Raw genomic sequence first — 19,674 nt, forward strand, 5'->3', positions numbered from 1 at the left:
CCCCATTTCCATACAATGTCAACATGAGGCTGTGATTTAACAGGAGGTCAGCACACCAGGGAAAGGTCTTGGGTGTCATATTGACTCTGGGGATAAAGAATGGTTTTGAAGGACTATAAGGAGAAGGTCAAAGGACTGTCTTTGTCCTGAACCAGTGCAGCAAAGGACAGTACTGTCTGCCTTCATGAAAGAAGGATTTCGGCCCCATCGGCTGGAGAGGGTGGTGGGTTGCTGTAGGTGAGTTAACTACTTTAGACAAGTGTTTAACTGGTAAAAGATAAGTTTAGATGTTAGGAAGTGGATTATATTTTTTGTTTTACATGTAACCATTTGTCTCCATTTTTATCCCTACTCACTAGCTCTCAAATCTTAGCCTTTGATAATAAACATGATTGTTTCACTATAAATATGTCTCAGTGCTGTGATGTTACAGAGGACCTGATCCTGGGTTGTAACACTCAAGCTGTGTGTATACCATGCCCTTGGGCACAGCAAACCTGGTAATTCTGTGAGTATCTAGTGGTTAAGAGCTGGGCACCGCAGGGAACTCTCTGAAGACTCAGGGGTTGTGTGTAACTATCACTAGCCTGCACTGAGAAAGCGAGGCCTGCCAGAGGCTGGTGATTTCAGGGAGCTGAGATACAGCAGGCACAGATTAGATGGCTTCATGCTAAGGGCAGGGGTGGTGAGGTTCCTCACACCCGGGTTACTCTTTGGGAGCATCAACCCCAAACCATTTTTTTAAAAATAAAAATTTGAACTGCCACCAAACTGGAAATCTGTTGCTTGCCCAGCTCCAGCCATAATGCTTTTCTAGCACAAAGTAAGCCTGTGTTACATATCGGAGACTGGCAGCCCCACTCCAACTTTGAAATCTTGGCTGGTAGGAGTGGGTGCTCTGTGTAACTTGCAGGGACAGCAGTGCCTGCTTTAGTTAATGATTTCCATTCAAGCCCATTTTCAGTAGCGCAGAGCTTCCTGAAACTTTTACCATTTGGTTATTTTCCAGGCTCAGACAACTGAAAGGTAAATTCTTTTTAGAAACATTGAGCAGAAATGGTTCAGCCATTTCTGAGGACCAGGAATGTTAACAATAGATATGTCCCCTTAGAAAATAAATCCTGTAACCTTTCTTTGAATCAAAATGGTTGCAATTTGAAAGTTGAAATGTGCCAAGGAAGCAGCCCTCATGGAGCAGCCAGGAATGCCCTGTCCCGGAGGGAATCGGGTTCAATCTGTCAAGTTCTGAGAACTGAAAATCCCACACAGTAGATTTTTTTTTTCATTCATCTCATTTAGAGCCTGAGCAAAAGCTCTCTCAAACCAATGGGAGTCTTTCCATGGATTTCAATGTGCTTTGGATCAGGCCCTGAGTGTGCAGCTATGGGAGGCTGCACCTGCCTGTGTTTGAGACTAACTCAGGTCTAACTAAATATAGCACTGCAGATCAGTGGGAAGAGCTGGAGCTGAGTGAAGCACTCCTGAAGACTTCTCTGGTGGGAAGGAGTGAGGAAGGGTTGTTGCCAGCTCTATGAGGGTGCAGAAGTTAGTGCAAGGGGTTCTGTGAAGCTCTTAAGATGCACAGAAGAGGGCTCCCTGCATTCTTTCAGGGAGACATTAGATTTATGAGTATGCAATATGGATTGGGATGCATGTCCAGAGAGGATAAGTACACTCTAAAGAAATGTAGGGTTTTTAATCTGGAGAAGAGAAGACTGGGGGGGATGGGACATAACAGCTTTCAAGTACATAAAAGGTTGTTACAAGGAGGAGGGGGAAAAATTGTTCTCCTTAACCTCTGAGGATAAGACAAGAAGCAATGGGCTTAAATTGCAGCAAGCGAGATTTAGGTTGGACATTAAGAAAAACTTCAGGGTGGTTAAGCGCTGGAATAAATTGCCTAGGGAGGTAGTGGAATCTTCATCATTGGAGATTTCTAAAAGAAGGTTAGACAAACACCTGTCAGGGATGGTCTAGGTAATACTTAGTCCTGCCTTGAGAGTAGGGGACTGGACTGGAAGAGCTCTTGAGGTCACTTCCAGTCCTACGAATCTATGATTCTATGATACTCTTTCAGACGGTGCAGATTGAATTGTATGAGGGCATCTCACGGGAGATGTGGACAAACCCTTTTTAAATGGAAAATGAGGCAAATACCTGTATGTGATTGTGGTCACCAGGCACAAATGTCCCCTTTGTTCCTTCACTAGGGGCCTGAAGGACATTCACCAGCTCACTGCTGTGGCAATGTGCTGGCTATCAAACTTAGATATAAATTTGGAGTTGTTGCTACCTACCCAAGCCATACAGAAGAAAAAGTAAAAGTGTTATGGCCAGATCTGATGGGGACACTCCACTAGAGAAGTAGATTGCATCATGGAATAGGCCTCCCAAATATCCCAAGAGAATTTTTTTCAATACAGGGAAAAAATACGCAGATAGTACACCCGTAGTTGTCACCTACTACCTCACACTGGAACCCATGAGGGATATCTTTAAACAATTATGACCCATTCTCAATGGGGATCACATCCTGAAAGATTTTTGTCTCCAAACCCCTCTTCTGGCCTTCAAGCAACCCCCAACTCATCATCAGAAGCAAGCTCCCCAAGGAGGAGGACCCACCAACTCAAAGTGGCACCAGACCCTGCGAGAAAACAGATGGAAAACCTAAAGACATAGCTCCACTGCTACAATGGTCAATACCTCCCATAACACACTTTTCAAGATCCATGGGTCCTACACGTGCCTATCACCAGTTGTTGTGTACCTCATCCAATGCACTAAATACCCCAATATCAACTATGTGGGTGAAATTAGACCGTCGTTAGGCTGTTGAATGAACTCACACAGAAAAATGATAAAAACACCCTATCACAGCTGGGTGAACGCTTTTCACAAAATGGTCAGGCTATATCTGGCTTTTCAGTCCTGGTCCTGAAGAAGAGCTCTGTGTAAGTTCAGAAGTTGGCCCAGTAAAAGATATTACCTCACCCACCTTGTCTGTCTCATACCCTGGGACCAAAAACCCTGCAAACAACACTTTGTGTGAATACAGTTTTAAGCTTGGAGTTGTACATAGATGATGGGTCTGATTCTCCATTGCCCTGCACCTTAGGTAGCCTTGGATGATTATTTCCACTGTTGATCACTACCCGTTGAGCTTGACAGTCTAGCCAGCTTTCTATCCACCTTATAATCCATTCATCCAATCCATATTTCTTTAACTTGCTGGCAAGAATCCACCCTCAGTAAATTATTCCAATAGTTAATTACTCTCACCCTTAAACATGTACACCTTATTTCCAGCCTGAATTTATCCAGCTTCAACTTCCAGCCACTGGATCATGTTATACCTTTCTCTGCTACACTGAAGAGCCCATTATTAAATATTTTCCCCCATTGTAGGCACTTACAGACTGTAATCAAGTCACTGATTAACCTTCTGTTTGTTAAGCTAAATAGATTGAGCTCTTTCAGTTTATCACTAGAAGGCAGGTTTGCTAATCCTTTACTCATTCTCATGGCTCTTCTCTGAACCCTCTCCAATTTATCAGCATACTAGTTTGTTGCCCCCAGCTCTCCTGTCGATTTATTTAATCCACCCGCAACACGCAGCTCTCCCGCTGACGTGGCACTGCCCACACCAGCGCTTAGGTTGGTGTAATTTATATCACTTGGGGGGTGGCTTATTCATGACCCCTGAGCAACATAAGTTGCCCATTCAGGGCTGGGGGGCCCAGGGCCAGCTGGCTGTGTTCAGAGGCAGAGCCCCTTTAACCAGCTCTGGTAGAGGGGATTATCAGCCCCAGCTGGGAAGGTGATTCCTATAAAAGCTTAAAGAGCTCTGTTGAGAGGGAGGGTGATTGTAAGTAAGTTTGCTCCTGTGGCCAGCCCTGGAGCTGCAGGGAGAAGATGCAATGGGAAAGGCCTCTGGGCCCTGCAGTTGGCTTTGGTTGGGGGAGTTGGCTGGTTTTGTGTTTGTGTTTGAATAATAAACTGTGCCTTGAAGGCAGGCCCTTTGCATGGCATTTAACTCTTTCTGGGCTGGGGAGACAGGCCAGAAGCCTGCACTGTCACTGCTGTTCAGCTTGTTCTCACCTTTCCCACTTCTGCTGGCTTAAAAAGAGCTCAGCTCCCATTAAAGCACCTATATAATTGTGGACATTGAACCGCTTTGAAAATGTGACCTACAGCACATCTGGGCTCTAGAGCCTGCAAGGGCTTCTTATGGGTAATGCTTTGGGCTTGGGTATCTAAGGGTACCTGTGCACAGCAGCTGGAAGGTGCAATTCCCAACTCAGGCAGACACATGCACTAGCTTTGCTTGAGCTAGCATGCTAAAAATAGCACTGTGGTCATGGGTAGCCTCAAGGTCTAGCTGCCCTAGTCCGATCCCACTTCACACCCTGGGTACAAATTTGGGGATTTGGGACATTCAGACTAGCAGCTTCCAGGCTGGTACTCAGAGCATGCTGAGTGAAGGCTCTGGAATCAGCTTGGTTTCAAAGAACTCAAGTTTGCTGACTGAGTCAGAGCCCAGGGTGCCGTTCAGAGCTGAGGAAAGGGAGGCCCACTTCTGTGTGGGCTGGGCTGGGGAGGGTTGTGAGGTGATTGTATAATTGTATTAATGTACCTCGAGCTGTGATGGGGCATTCAAATCAGATCAATAAATAAAGAAATCCATTCAGCCATAAGAAGCCCATTAACAAGTGTAATATGCAGCTTCAAGGGGAGGTTCCGGCTGTGCCAGCAGCCCAGTCTGTGCATCTGTCCAGGAAACCTCTTCCTGCTGCCAGGAGGAGCTTTCCCCTTCTGGGAGCTGGAGAGGTGAGCTGTGAACTTGACACACGTTGAATTCCCACCAGAGCCTGCTGGCCTCCAGAGCTCTCTAATGCGTTGAAGTCTGTGCTTAATTTCTTGTGACTGGGGGGTGATTGAGTGTGATGTCTGTGCTCTGGTAGGAATCTGGAAGAAGAGATTTTATTTAGAAGTCAGGGAGCCAAATACTTTAGTCCGGAAACTGTCAGAATCTGTTGGGTTTCATTTTCTCATTTCGTAACTAATCAGATCAGTTCCATCTGTCACTCAGTCTGCATGCAGCTCACTGTCAGTCTGTCTCTCCTCTCCCTTAATTTAGTTGGGGATTGGTCCTGCTTTGAGCAGGGGGTTGGACTAGATGACCTCCTGAGGTCGCTTCCAACCCTGATATTCTATGATTCTATGATTCTTAAGCCAGGCACCACCCTGTCAGTTTTTCCTGCTACCCACTTGTGCATCTGTCTCTCCACTTATTGAAATGCATCTGTCTCCTGAAGGAAACCCAGGCAGCAAAGTGGATTAAGCTAGTAGAGCCTGGGATAAAAGCTGGAAATTACACATCATCTCCTCTCAGCACAAGTGGCTTCTCCTCATTATTAATTCATAGTGTAAAAGAGCTCTGAGGTTAACAGGGAGGGGCTGTAGAATTTTGCCATCACTGGCCTGGAGACAACACCCTGAGCAGCGTGCTGGCTATTACGTCACAGTGTCCTGGGCATGGACACGGAAGGAGAGAGCAGAGTCCTAAGCCATCCCTGTTACACTGGGTGTTTGGGGGCTATTCACCCTGCTTCTCCCGCTCAAGGCTGAGAGAACTGCTGCTTCCACCCATGTGAAGGACTGTGTGTTCTTGCCGTACTTGTGGCACGTGGGAGTTGTGGGCAGGAGCAAGACCGGGGCAGAGAGAACCAGGCCGCCAGCCCTCTCTGCTGCAAGAGAGGCCAACAGAGCTGGGAAACAGCACTGTGCATGGTGCTGCATGGGTGTGAGTCCCAGCCCGGGCTATCAGGCAGCTTAGACCCCACCCATCAGTGAATGCAGAGGCTCAGTGAAAGCGTCACAGTTTGGTGACATGGGATGAGCCCTGTGCTATACAGCACAGAGACACAGGTGCTATAGGGGACCTTGGGCAAGTCACTCCCCACTCTCTAATATGCTCCCAGGGGCAGAGGGAGGTATTAAAATTATTAAAATGTGTATCACACAGAAGGGTGCTCTAGAGGGACAAACTCTCAGCTGCTTCATTCCTTATTGCTATCCCTGTAACTATGTTACACATGGGTGAACCTCGGAAACTTCTGTCCTTTGGGTCAGTGCCCTAAACATGTGGAGACTGAGCTGCCATTCTTAATCTGCCCACTGACTGGCAATATGACTTCATCCCTGTCACCCCCACTGCCAATCTCTCTGGGCCTGCTGGAGTTCAGGGTTCACTCCTGGTTTTGTGGCACCTTGTTCTTCTAATACAGGAGCCAGGTTGCTTGTGGCTATTCAGTGACTAGTGCTGAGGTCTTGGTCTGGATGGAATCCACACTGATGATCATTGTCGTTTTATTAAAGTGGCACTCGTGGTGGGCTAGAAGAGTGGGGTCTCAGAGGTGGCCGGGGTCCCTTGCCATGCTCTCATAGATTTGTAAATTCCAAAACCAGAAGGGACCATTGTGATTGATAGTCTGATCTCCTGTATGACACCAGCCAGAGAATTTCCCCAAAATAATTCTGTGATGGGTTGGGTCACAGAGACCCCTTGGGACTGCCACCTGATGTGCTGAGACTACCTCTGAGCCCGTTTTCCCTGCCAGCTTGGGACTTCAGCACCCTGTCTGGTTGAGTCAGACACACCAGCCTGCTTCAAACCAAGACCCAGGTCTGAACCATGTCCCCCAAAAGCTGCAGACTTAACTGAAAACAGCTTAAGACGTGCTCCTGTCTCTAGCACCCAGACATCCAGCTCCCAGTGGGGTCCAAACCCCAAATAAATCCGTTTTACTCTGTATAAAGCTTATACAGGGTAAATTCATAAATTGTCTGCCCTCTATAACACTGTAGAGAGAGATGCACAGCTGTTTGCTCCCCCAGGAATTTATTACTTACTCTGGGTTAATGAATAAGCAAAAGTGATTTTATTAAATATAAAAAGTAGAATTTAAGTGGTTCCATGTAATAACAGACAGAACAAAGTAAGTTACCAAGCAAAATAAAACAAAACTCGCAAGTCTAAGCCTAATACAGTAGGAAACTGAATACAGATGAAATCTCACCCTTAGAGATGTTCCAATAAGCTTCTTTCACAGACTGGACTCCTTCCTAGTCTGGGTCCAGCAATCACACACCCATAGTTACTGTCCTTTGTTCTAGTCTCTTTCAGGCATTTCTTGGGGTGGAGAGGCCATCTCCTTAGCCAGATGAAGACAAAATGGAGGGGCTTCCAGGGCCTTTTCTATTCTCTCTCTTATGGGCGGAAACCCCTTTGTTCTTCTGTGCAAAGTCACAGCAACAAGATGGAGTTTGTAGCCACCTGGGAAAGTCAAATGTCCATGAATGATTCAGCTTTTTGCAGGCTGATGCCATTTTTTTGCACGTCAGTTTGAACGTTCCCAGGAAATCTCAGATGTGGATTGGCATCCCCCAAAGTCCATTGTTAGTTAAGTGTTTCTTGATTGGGCACTTACTGAAAATAGTCCTTTCTCAAGAAGCTGACCAAATGCTTCACTGAGGCTACTTTGAATCAAACACATTGAGATACAAGTACATAGCCAATATTCATAACTTCAAATACAAAAATGATACACACATACAGACAGCATAATCATAACCAGCAAACTACAACCTTTCCACAGACACTCCACTTAACTTCCTCTGTAAAGACCTGGTGCAACCATAGGACCCTGGTTGGAACAATGATCTATATGGTCACAGTTCATGTCAATAATGTCACAAATTCCTAGAGCAGATCTTTTACAAAAATACCCAATCTTGATTTAAAAAATTGTTAGAGGTGGAGAATCCACCATACCCTTTGTAAGTTGTTCCAGTGATTAATTATGCTCACTGTTAAAACTTTATCCCTTATTTGCAGTCTGGATTTGTCTAGCTCCAACTTCCAGCCATTGGATCATGTTATAACTTTGTCTGCTAGACTGAAGAGCCCATTATTAAATATTTGTTCTCAGTTTAGACACTTATGGATTACAATCTTTTTGCCAGAAGCTGGAAATGGGCAACTGGGGATGGATCACTTGATGATTACCTGTTCTGTTCATTCCCTCTGGGGTGTTGAGCATTGGACACTGTCAGAAGACAGGATACTAGGCTAGATGGACTTTGGTCTGACCCAATATGGCCATTTTTATGTTATAATCAAGTCACCTCTTAACCTTCTCTTTGTTAAGCTAACTAGATTGAGGTCCTTGAGTCTATCACTATAAGGAATGTTTTCTAATTCTTTAATCGTTCTTGTGGTTCTTCTCTGAACTCTCTCAAACAGATGAACATCCTTCTTGAATTGTGGGTACTAGACAAGACACAGTATTCCAGCAGTGGACACAGCAGTGCCAAATACAGAGGTAAAATAACCTCTCTACTACTCAAGATTCCCCTCTTTATGCATCTCAGAACATTAATTCTTTGGGCCACAGTATCATACTGGAAGCTCATGTGCAGCTGATTGTCCACCACAACCCACAAATCTTTTTCAGAGTCACTAGTTCCTAGGATTGAGTCCCCCAGATATACATGTAGGAACACAGTATGACCTACATTCTTTGTTTCTACGTGTATACATTTACATTTAGCCATATTAAAACACAGATTGTTTGCTTGTGCCCAGTTTACCAAGTGATCCAGAACCTTCTGAATTAGTGTGCTGTCCTCTTCCTTAATATCACTCCAACAAATTTTAAAAAAACTGCAAACATTAGCAGTGATGATTTTGATTTAAAAAAACCCACCAAAACAAAAAAAAACAATATAAAATTAACATAGCACACATTAAATGGTTTAAAAACTGGCTAGCTAAGTCTCAAAATGTAATTGTAAATGGGTGTGTATCCAGTGATGTCCAGCAGGGATTGGTTCTTGGCCCAATGCTATCTAACATTTTTAACAATGACCTGGAAGAAAACATAAAATGTTAGGTCAAGCATCTTACAGAAGTCTAAGCATATTACATCAACACTATTACATTTATCAGCCAAACTTGTAATCTCATCAAAAAAAGACATCAAGTTAGTTTAACAGGATCTGTTTTCCATAAGCCCATGTTGATTTACATTAATTAAATTGCCCTCCTTAATTATTTATTAATTGAATCCTGTATCAGATGCTCCAGTATTTTGTCTGGGATCAATGTCAGGCTGAAGGGCTTTTAATTTCCTGGTCATCCTGTTTAGCCTTTTAAAAAATTGGCACAACATTAGCTTTCTTCCAGTCCTCTGGAACTTCCCCAGTGCTCCACGACGTCTTGAAAATCAGCATTAATGGTCCAATGAGCTCCTCAGCCAGTTCTTTTAAAACTCTTGAATGCAAGTGATCTGGACTTGCTGATTTAAAAATCTCTAACTTTAGTAGCTTCTATTTAAAATCTTCTAGAGATAATAGTCAAATGGAAACAGTGGTATCATCACCGTATGATGAGACGATATAACCTGTTTTTTCCACATATAGAGAAGAGAAATATTTATTTACCACCTCTGCCTTTTCTGCTTTATTATTCATAATTCTACCATTTCCATCTAGTAATGGAGTAATACCATTGCCGGGATTCTTTTCATTCTTAACATATTTAAAAACTCCTTATTGTCCTTTGAGGCTCTAAGTTGTGGCTCCCATGGGTGACTGTGCCAAGAAAGATCTGATCATAGAATATCAGGGTTGGAAGGGACCTCAGGAGGTCATCTAGCTCAAAGCAGGACCAATCCCCAATTTTTGCCCCAGATCCCTAAATGGCCCCCTCAAGGATTGAACTCACAATCCTGGGTTTAGCAGGCCAGTGCTCAAACCGCTGAGCTATCTCTCCCCCCATTTCTGATAGAAATGGTGACCCCAGAGCTGTGCCCTGCAGTTCTATACACAAGTGTTCAACCAGCACAGTGACTGCTGAGGCCAGTGGGGGCACCATCTCCCCTGCAGCAGCTCTAGCTCTAGCTGTGTTCCCTGCGCCCCCCTCCTCTGGTCACCTGCTGTATTTCAGGGGTAGCTCTGGCTGTTCCATTATTGACTTCCCTGCCAGAGTGCAGGAACCCCATAGAACAGGACTGTGCCTAAGCCTGCCACAGGATAGCTCTCTCCCTGTGCGCCCCCCCCCCCACATAGCCACCCTTTGCAGCCCAGAAAAGGAGGAGAGAGGAGATACTAAGAACCAATAACAAACTCCCTGATTCTGTGCCTTGGATAAGGTCTCTAAGTTCTCTCATCTCCTCTTCTATATCAAAGATTGAAAAGCAGCTGAGAATGAGCAGTTTTGCCTCCCCAGTGATGCTCCTTCTGGCGAAGCTGGATCATCTGAAAAGTGGGGGAGGAACACAGTCCCCACCACCAGAAGCAGATTTAAATGTTCAAAGCTTTGTGAGGAATCATCCCAGCTAGTGTCTTGCCCAGAGCACCCTCTGCAGAGAACGACCTGGATGGGAGCAATTAGTGACCCAGGGTAACAATGGATTCTCTATAGATTGTCAAAAATAGAAAAACAGTTTTGCAAAGCATGTTGAAATGGGGAAGTTGGTTCCATTTTGCAGGTTTGGCAAGGAACCAGTTTGGTTTTGTTTATTTTCAAAAATTTTCACAAAATAGTGTGTTGATATTTCAAATTTTTGATTTTCCTTCTCCATCCCCCTTTGCTCTTTGCCATTGAAGTCAATCGATGGGAGAATGGCCATGGTAGCTTTTTCTTCCCCACTCCCCCCCACCCCCATAACATTTCAAAACATTTCCCACTTTGGATGTCATCAGGTGGCAATGACAGATTTTTCCTTTTGCTGCTCTGTAACTTACCCAGAGTTGGAAACATTTTGAAAAGTGATAGAATGGAAAAAGGAATAAAAGAGGGGAAATAGGGTAAACAAAGAGAAATTAACTGAAAAATTTTCATTTTGTTTTGCCATTTCCCATTAAAGACCCTTTCCTCTGAATTTACTAGTCTCTGTGATTTCAGTAACATGCTGTTTACTCTGTACTTTCAGAGCATTAATGAAGATGCAAACGAAGAACAAACCTGATGCAACTCCCCGCAATACCCACTAAACCTCTGCTCCTATTTGGCCAATTGTCACTTATCATTACTCTTTCTGTATTATTTTTAGCCAAGTCACCCGGCAGGGCCAACCCTAAGCTTTCGTTCTTCAGTCAGGAACCCAGGACCCTCCTTCAGCTCTCCCCTGCATCCCCCTCTCCTATCACCCTCTCCAAATCATAGAAACCAGCAAAAGAAAACACTTATTAGATCATCCAATCAGTCACCTGGTGACCACTGCAGGACTCTTTCCCATAGTTTGTTTCCATTCAGTCATCTCTGAGTCTTATCCACTCTGTGCCACACTCCCCCATTTGTCCTCATTCACTCCCTCCCAAACGCTTCTCTCCTTCTCCCAACAATCTGTTACCCGCACAAAATTCTCTATCACTTGCACACTCTAGAGAATCCCACCTCTCCCTAGTTCCTAGGGCACCAGGCATAACCCAGTTAATTTAGGCACCCTCCACCCTTTCCCAGTTCCTAGGGCTCCAGGTGAAAGGCACCTAACTTTACCCCTCTGTGGGCTCTGGGCTCTACTCCTCCGGGCTCAGGACTCTTCTCCTCCAGGCTCTGGATAAACACCAATTCCCTGTGGACTCGGGGCTTAATCTTTTGCGGGTTTACGAGGTCTTTTACCAGGGATCCTATCCCTACCCTCCAGCGTATCTACCTCTCTGTGTCATCTGCAAACTTGCTGAGGGTGCAATCCACACCATCCTCCAGATCATTTATGAAGATATTGAACAAAACCGGCCCCAGGACCGACCCTTGGGGCACTCCACTTGATACCGGCTGCCAACTAGACATGGAGCCGTTGATCACTGCTTGTTGAGCCTGACAATCTAGCCAACTTTCTATCCACCTTATCATCCATTCATCCAGCCCATACTTCTTTAACTTGCTGGCAAGAATACTGTGGGAAACCGTGTCAAAAGCTTTGCTAAAGTCAAGGAACAACATGTCCACTGCTTTCCCCTCATCCACAGAGCCAGTTATCTCGTCATAGAAGGCAATTAGATTAGTCAAGCATGACTTGCCCTTGGTGAATCCATGCTGACTGTTCCTGATCACTTTCTTCTCCTCTAAGTGCTTCAGAATTGATTCCTTGAGGACCTGCTCCATGATTTTCCCAGGGACTGAGGTGAGGCTGACTGGCCTGTAGTTCCCAGGATCCTCCTTCTTCCCTTTCTGAAAGATGGGCACTACATTAGCCTTTGAGTTTTCAAAGATAATGGCCAATGGCTCTGCAATCACATCCGCCAACTCCTTTAGCACTCTCGGATGCAGCTCATCCAGCCCCATGAACTTGTGCTCGTCCAGCTTTTCTAAATAGTCCTGAACCACTTCTTTCTCCACAGAGGGCTGGTCACCTCCTCCCCATGCCGTGCTGCCCAGTGCAGTAGTCTGGGAGCTGACCTTGTTCGTGAGACCTTAGGCCTTACAATATGGCTACAGGAAAAGGCCTTATCCTTCCAAATCCTACTCTCTAGCCTTATTTTTGTTCCCCCCAGCTCTATTTCTTCTGCATTTTTCAGTTGTCCTAATCACATCTACCCACCCCTTAAAGCCTTTGCACTCCCATATCCGAGCTACCCCATGCACCCCTTCTTGCCTACTCCCTTCCAGACTCCATCTGTGTGATGGCTAAGATTTTGACATGGTTATTTTTAGTAAAAGTCATAGACAGCTCACAGGCAATAAACAAAAATTCATGGAAGCTGTGACCTGTCTGTGACTTTTGCTGCTGCAGCTCCATGGTTTCCCCCACCACCGTGGTGGCTGGAAGCTGTGGGGATTCTCTTCTGCCCACAGCAGCCGGAAGCTGCAAGAGGGACCCCTCTGCCCACAGCGGCTGGGAGCTGCAGGGTGACCATATTTCCCAAAAAGAAAACCAGACACCCCTAGCCACTCAGCTGAGGTGTCCCCTTGCCCCCGCGCGCAAGGCTGCCGCCAGTCGCTGAAACCCTGAGTCTGTCACCTGTGTCTGGAACCTTGCAGGGCTCCCTCTCTCGCTTGTTGCTGCTGTTGCCTGTTGCTGGAACCCTGCCTGTCCCACAGCCCCTGGGGCTGAAACAGAGAATGTCACGAAGGTCTCTGGAAGTCATGGATTCCGTGACCTCCATGACATAAACATAGCCTTAGTGATGGCCAACTTCTGGGCCAACACCAGGGATGGCCCCAGAGACCTAGAGGCTTTTCAGCTTCAGTTAATGAGCCAGGCTTTCTAGCTGGGAGCTGTAACAAACTCATATACTCTGTGGATTGGGCATAGAGGGGGAAGCATGACATACCCTGATAGACCCAAGCACACAGTGGCAGTCACTGGGAAGATGACAATTCCATCTGAGCACTGTCCGCATTGTAGCTTGGCCTGTGCTGCCCAGGGTGCTTGCACCTGCTTTAGCATCTCACTGTGCAGCACGGACCTCAGGATATGCAGCTGCCAAGAGCCCCGCCCAGCCACTGAAGCCTATAAGGGCCTGCAGCTCGGTGTGAAAGGGAAAAGTGCAGCAGTAGGACTTGGTGGGAAACCAAGAACTGGAGAGAAACAAAGAACTTGGACAGGTTTGAAAACATGAAGTCATCCTGTCATCTGATTCCAAAGCCAGGGAGATGTGAGTATTTGAACTGCTGCTGCAGTAGCCGCAGTGATAAATTAGATCATTCGGAGAGCACTTTAGAGCCGGACAGAGAAATTCAGTCCTTCTCATGCCAATTTCATTTTGTAAATGGAATGAGCATCTTAGTGGCACACAAAGTCCCTTGTGTGCAGCCCCATGTGGGAGTTGTGCTCTGTGGGAACACTGGACTCCCAGAAAAGCTGCTGCTCCATACGCAGGGCATAGCAGTAAGGAGGTGGAAGCACCTCTCTATACAGCACTGGTGATACCATTCTTGGATGTGGTGCCCAGTTCTCATGTCCACACTTCAGAAAGGATGTTTACATTTGGAAAGGGCTCAGAAAAGAGCTACAGGGATGATGCATGGTCTGGAAAACCTGCCTGGCAGTCAAAGACTAAATAAATTCAATCTATTAGTTTATCAAAGAGAAGCTTAAGAGGTGACTTGATCACAGTCTATGAGTCTGATGTGGAGAGATGATTTCTGATAGGTGGGGGCTCTTAAATCTATCCGACAAAGGTAGAACAGAATCCACTGGCTGGAAGCTGAAGCTAGATAAAATCAGACTAGAAATAAGCTGCACGTTTTTATCAGTAGGGTAATTAACCAGAGGAACAACTAACCTTGGAATGTGGCAAATTCTTCATCAGGTCCTTCAAATCATAGGTCCTGGAGATAGGGGTGCTGGAGATGCTGCTGTACCCCCTGGCTTGAAGTTTCCATTATATACAGGGTTTACAGTTTGGTTCAGTGGCTTTCAGCATCCCACCCCGCTCTCCTTCTGGTAGTAGCTCACCTTACCTGATCACCCTTGTTACAGTGTGTATAGTAACACCCATTGTTTCATGTTCTCTGTGTATATAAATCTCTCCACTGTATTTTCCACTGAATGCATCCGATGAAGTGAGCTGTAGCTCATGAAAGCTTATGCTCAAATAAATTTGTTAGTCTCTAAGGTGCCACAAGTCCTCCTTTTCTTTTTGTGGATACAGACTAACACGGCTACTACTCTGAAACAGAACATCACAGTGTCCCAGGCAGTTTTGAGCTGGGGAGGTGAAGCAGGAGGAGGGAAGGGCTGCAGGTGCCTCAGGCAAGTCTGGGCCAAGGGGGGTGGTGGTAAGTCAGGAGGAGGGAAGGGCTTTGGGTATCCCAAGCTGTCATAACCATAGGGGTAGCCTAAATTCCTCCTTACCTGTAAGGGATTAAGAAGCTCAAGTAACCTGGTTGGCACCTGACCAAAGGAACCAATGGGGACAAAAGATATTTTCAAATCTCAGGGTGTGGGGGGAGAGGTTTTGTTTTGGGTTCTTTTTTTCTGTGGCCATTCGCTCTTGGGACTTTGCAACCAGTTGGTGAGGATATATGTTCGAGCCTTCCCCAGGAAAGGGGGTATAGGCTTGAGGGAATAGGACTCCAAGTGGTCTGTTCCCTGATTGTTAAATCACTTGGTGGTGGCAGCAATCCCAGGGCAAGAAAGAAATCTGTGCCTTGGGGAAGTTTTAACCTAAGCTGGTAAGAATAAGCTTAGGGGGTCTTCCATGCGGTTCCCCACATCTGTACCCCATAGTTCAGAGAGGGGAAGGAACCCTGACGCAGGCAGATCTGAGCCAGGTGGGTGGGGGGTGAGGTAGGAGGAGGGAAGGGCTGTGAGCGCCTCTGGCAGGTCTGAGGCAGGAAGAGGGAAGGGCTGTGGGGTCTCAGGTAAGGCTGAGCTGGGATGGGAGCAGGAGGAGGGAAAGGCTGTGGTTGCCCCAGGCAGGTCTGAGCTGGGGGTGGGGGTGAGGGAGGAGGAGGGAAGGGCTGTGGGTGACCCAGGCAGGTCTGAGTCAGGGGTTGGGGTAAGGAAGGAGGAGGGAAAGGCAACAGGTGCCCCGGGGCCAGGCAGGTCTGAGTCGGGGGGTGGGGGAGAGGCAGGAGGAGGGAAGGGCTGTGGATGCCTCAGGCAGGACTAAGAGGCCATGAATGAGCCTCCAGAACCTCCTGCCCATTTCACCCCATATCACCATTCCCTGGAACTTGATTCAGAGTGTGCGATGCACCTATCAGAGCCCTTCTGGGGAAGAATACGGGGACCACGTGTGTGTCCCACAGCAGGAGAGAAGTGTCATACCAGTGAGCTTCCTATGGGAGAAGGGCAATGGGCTCTGAGTCCCAGAGATAATTGTGGCAATGAGGAAACATTCAGTGAAGTTGCAGGGGTCATGGAGGAGGGGCACCAGAGCTGTGACAGTTCAGGGTCATTGTGGGAGGAGCACAGGTACCATGACAGTGTTGGTTTATTGGACAGGTCTGCACTGTACCTGTCCTGAGCCTCTCCCCCAATAACCGATCACTGTCACAGCTCCGGTGCCTCTCCCTCAACAACCTGTCATGTTATGGCATCTGTGCCCATGTCCCAATAACCCTGCACCATCACTGGCAGGAGACAGCTGAAGCAATACAGAGGATAGCGATGCCGCTGGGCTATTTATAAGGAGACAAAAATAAAAGAGGACAGACTGCAGCAGGCGTATCAAATGACAACAGTGATAACAGCAAAGGAACCAGCGCATGTGTAAAACCACCAGAGTGATGAACTGAAGGAGCAGTAACAGCTATTTCCTGATCATAACTTTGGGTCACAGCTCTGAAGATCTGGCATTTCTCTGTCCCCTTGGTGGCACCTAAGCTGTATCCTGAAAACAATCCTCTGCCAGACACTTACTGGACCTGGACTCCAAACCTGAGGGGCTGCTGCCACCTCCTCTAAGCTGTCATTCAGCATGTGGCCCACAGCGTCCCAGCCTACCACTCTGTAGCACCAAAATTAAAGGCTGATAATTTCTGAATTATTGGGGTTTGGAGCTGGTTCTTGCTGTCAGGCCCATATGAGCTCAGGAACTGTCTAGTGATTTAAGTTTTTATGTGACTACAACCTCACCACATATTACCAAGTGGGGCCCCTTGGCTGGTTGGAGAATGTGTGTTGCTTCTTTAAGGGCTAGAGAGTCTGAGTGTTACTGGCTATGTGGTGAGGCTGATATAAAGATACACTTGGATGCTTCAGGTTTTGGGGTATGTCACCGAGGCAGGTGGTGTGCCCGGAAATGACCCTCTACTGGCATACAAAAGTGCAGGATATACCATTTCTGGATTTCTTCCCCATTTTGGTGGCAGTGATTATTTGGGGGACTAATAAAATGGTATGTTTCTGGTGTGACAACATGTACCACCACCCTGTTATCAGTTGCCAGTCCTCCAGATCATATGTGCTTATGAGGTTGGTGAGAACATTTGTATTACCATGGTTAAGCGTTAACAGCTGTTTCTTTTCCAACATGTTCCTGGGGTTGATAATGGGATAGCAGACGCATTGTCTCATTTTCAGAGGGACAGATTTCTGTAGCTGGTACCAGGAGCCAACAAGGAATCCCAACGGATACCACAAGCTCTGTGAAATCGTGGTGTATGATGGCAGTCAGTGTAGCACAGAGGCCAGTGGCCCTGTGAACATTTTGGAGCTATGAGAAAAGTTTTAATGATTTTTGTGCAGCTTCTGTAGCTGGAGGGCCTGTCGCTGATATGGCCAATTACAGAGGACCGAGCGCTGCAGCACATGGTCTCATTAGCAACCTGGTGACTGGCAGGGGCACTGGAACAATTTTTATAGTGGGCATGGGCGGACTAGCCTCATGACCACGCCCCTTCCACACAAGTCCCTGCCCTCCACGGCAGGAACCCTGAGTCCCTGACGCCCTCAGAGGAGACTCGGGCTGGCCCCAGTCCTGACCCAAGCCCCAGCATGGCCAGCCAACCCAAGCACCAAGCCCCAGGATGGCTGGCCAACCTGAGCCTCAAACCCTGGTACAGACGGCCAACCCAAGCCCCAGCCAACCCAAGCCCTGATCTGGCCGGCCGACTGGGCCAGCCCGAGCAGCCCCAGCCCAGAGACCCACAGCAGCGGCTCCAGCCAGCGAAGGCAGAGCCTTCCATGGTCTATTATACCCACTGCCCATGACAGTAGGGTGCTGAGAGCCGTTGAACCAAACTGTAAACGCTATATATAATGGAAACCAAATCAAGCCAGGGGGGTGGCAGCACCCTCAACACCCCTACTTCTAGTACCTCTGGCAACTGGCATCATCAAAAAAAAGGGAAGAAGGAGGATCCTGGGAACTACAGGCTAGTCAGCCTCACCTCAGTCCCTGGAAAAATCATGGAGCAGGTCCTCCAGGGATCAATTCTGAAGCACTTAGAGGAGAGGAAAGTGATCGGGAACAGTCAGCATGGATTCACCAAGGGCAAGTCATGCCTGACTAATCTAATTGCCTTCTATGATGAGATAACTGGCTCTGTGGATGAGGGGAAAGCAGTGGACGTGTTGTTCTTTGACTTTAGCAAAGCTTTTGACACAGTCTCCCACAGTATTCTTGCCAGCAAGTTAAAGAAGTATGGGCTGGATGAATGGACTATAAGGTGGATAGAAAGCTGGCTAGATTGTTGGGCTGAACGGGTAGTTATCAATGACTCCATGTCTGCTTGGCAGCCGGTATCAAGTGGAGTGCCCCAATGATCGGTCTTGGGGCCGGTTTTGTTCAATATCTTCATTAATGATCTGGAGGATGGTGTGGATTGCACCCTCAGCAAGTTTGCAGATGACACAGAGGAGAGGTAGATACGCTGGAGGATAGGGATAGGATACAGAGGGACCTAGACAAATTAGAGGATTGGGCCAAAAGAAATCTGATGAGGTTCAACAAGGACAAGTGCAGAGTCCTGCACTTAGGACAGAAGAATCCCATGCACTGCTACAGACTAGGGACCGAATGGCTCGGCAGCAGTTCAGCAGGAAAGGACCTAGGGGTTACAGTGGACAAGAAGCTGAATATGAGTCAACAGTGTGCCCTTGTTGCCAAGAAGGCCAATGGCATTTTGGGATATATAAGTAGGGGCATTGCCAGCAGATCGAGGGATGTGATCGTTCCCCTCTATTCGACATTGGTGAGGCCTCATCTGGAGTACTGTGTCCAGTTTGGGGCCCCACACTACAAGAAGGATGTGGAAAAATTGGAAAGCTTCCAGCGGAGGGCAACAAAAATGATTAGGGGACTGGAACACATGACTTATGAGGAGAGGCTGAGGGAACTGGGATTGTTTAGTCTGCAGAAGAGAAGAATGAGGGGGAATTTGATAGCTGCTTTCAACTGTCTGAAAGTGGGTTCCAAAGAGGATGGATCTAGACTGTTCTCAGTGGTAGCAGATGACAGAACAAGGAGTAATGGTCTCAAGTTGCAGTGGGGGAGGTTTAGGTTGGATATTAGGAAAAACTTTTTCACTAGGAGGGTGGTGAAGCACTGGAATGCATTACCTAGGGAGGAGGTGGAATCTCCTTCCTTAGAAGTTTTTAAGGTCAGGCTTGACAAAGCCCTGGCTGGAATGATTTAGTTGGGGACTGGTCCTGCTTTGAGCAGGGGGTTGGATTAGATGACCTCCTGAGGTCCCTTCCAACCCTGATATTCTATGATTCTATGATCAACCATTTCCACTCACCTGTTGGGCCTTACATTTGTTAATAAGCTGAATGGTTGCCCAGATCCTTGTAGTGGGGTTTTAGTTCGGAGGTTTCTAGCAGTGTGGTCTTGAAGCACTGGCCCCAGGGAAGAATACATGCTTAGGCAGGGGTTCCCAAACTTTGTGCTAGCATGACCTTATTTTAATGAACTAGTACCTCCCAGTAGCCCTGACAGCATGGTGGACACCATTTTGAAGAGCATCCTCCCCACAACGTAGCCTCGCAGGCACCATGCACGTGAGGTCATGGTACACAGAGGATGTCATTGTGCTCTTCAAAATGGCAGCCTCTGCACTGCATGATCTTGCATGCATTTTGTAAAGCAAAATGGCAGCCTCCATGCATTGTATGGTGCAAAAAAGGTGTCTTCCACATACTAGTGATCCCCGTGACCCTTTCTGCTGATGGCATGACCCCATTTGGGGTTAGGAGCCACAGCTTGGGA

The sequence above is a fragment of the Caretta caretta genome, chromosome 24 (genome assembly GCF_965140235.1).
Source record: "Caretta caretta isolate rCarCar2 chromosome 24, rCarCar1.hap1, whole genome shotgun sequence".
Classification (NCBI taxonomy): Eukaryota; Metazoa; Chordata; order Testudines; family Cheloniidae; genus Caretta; species Caretta caretta.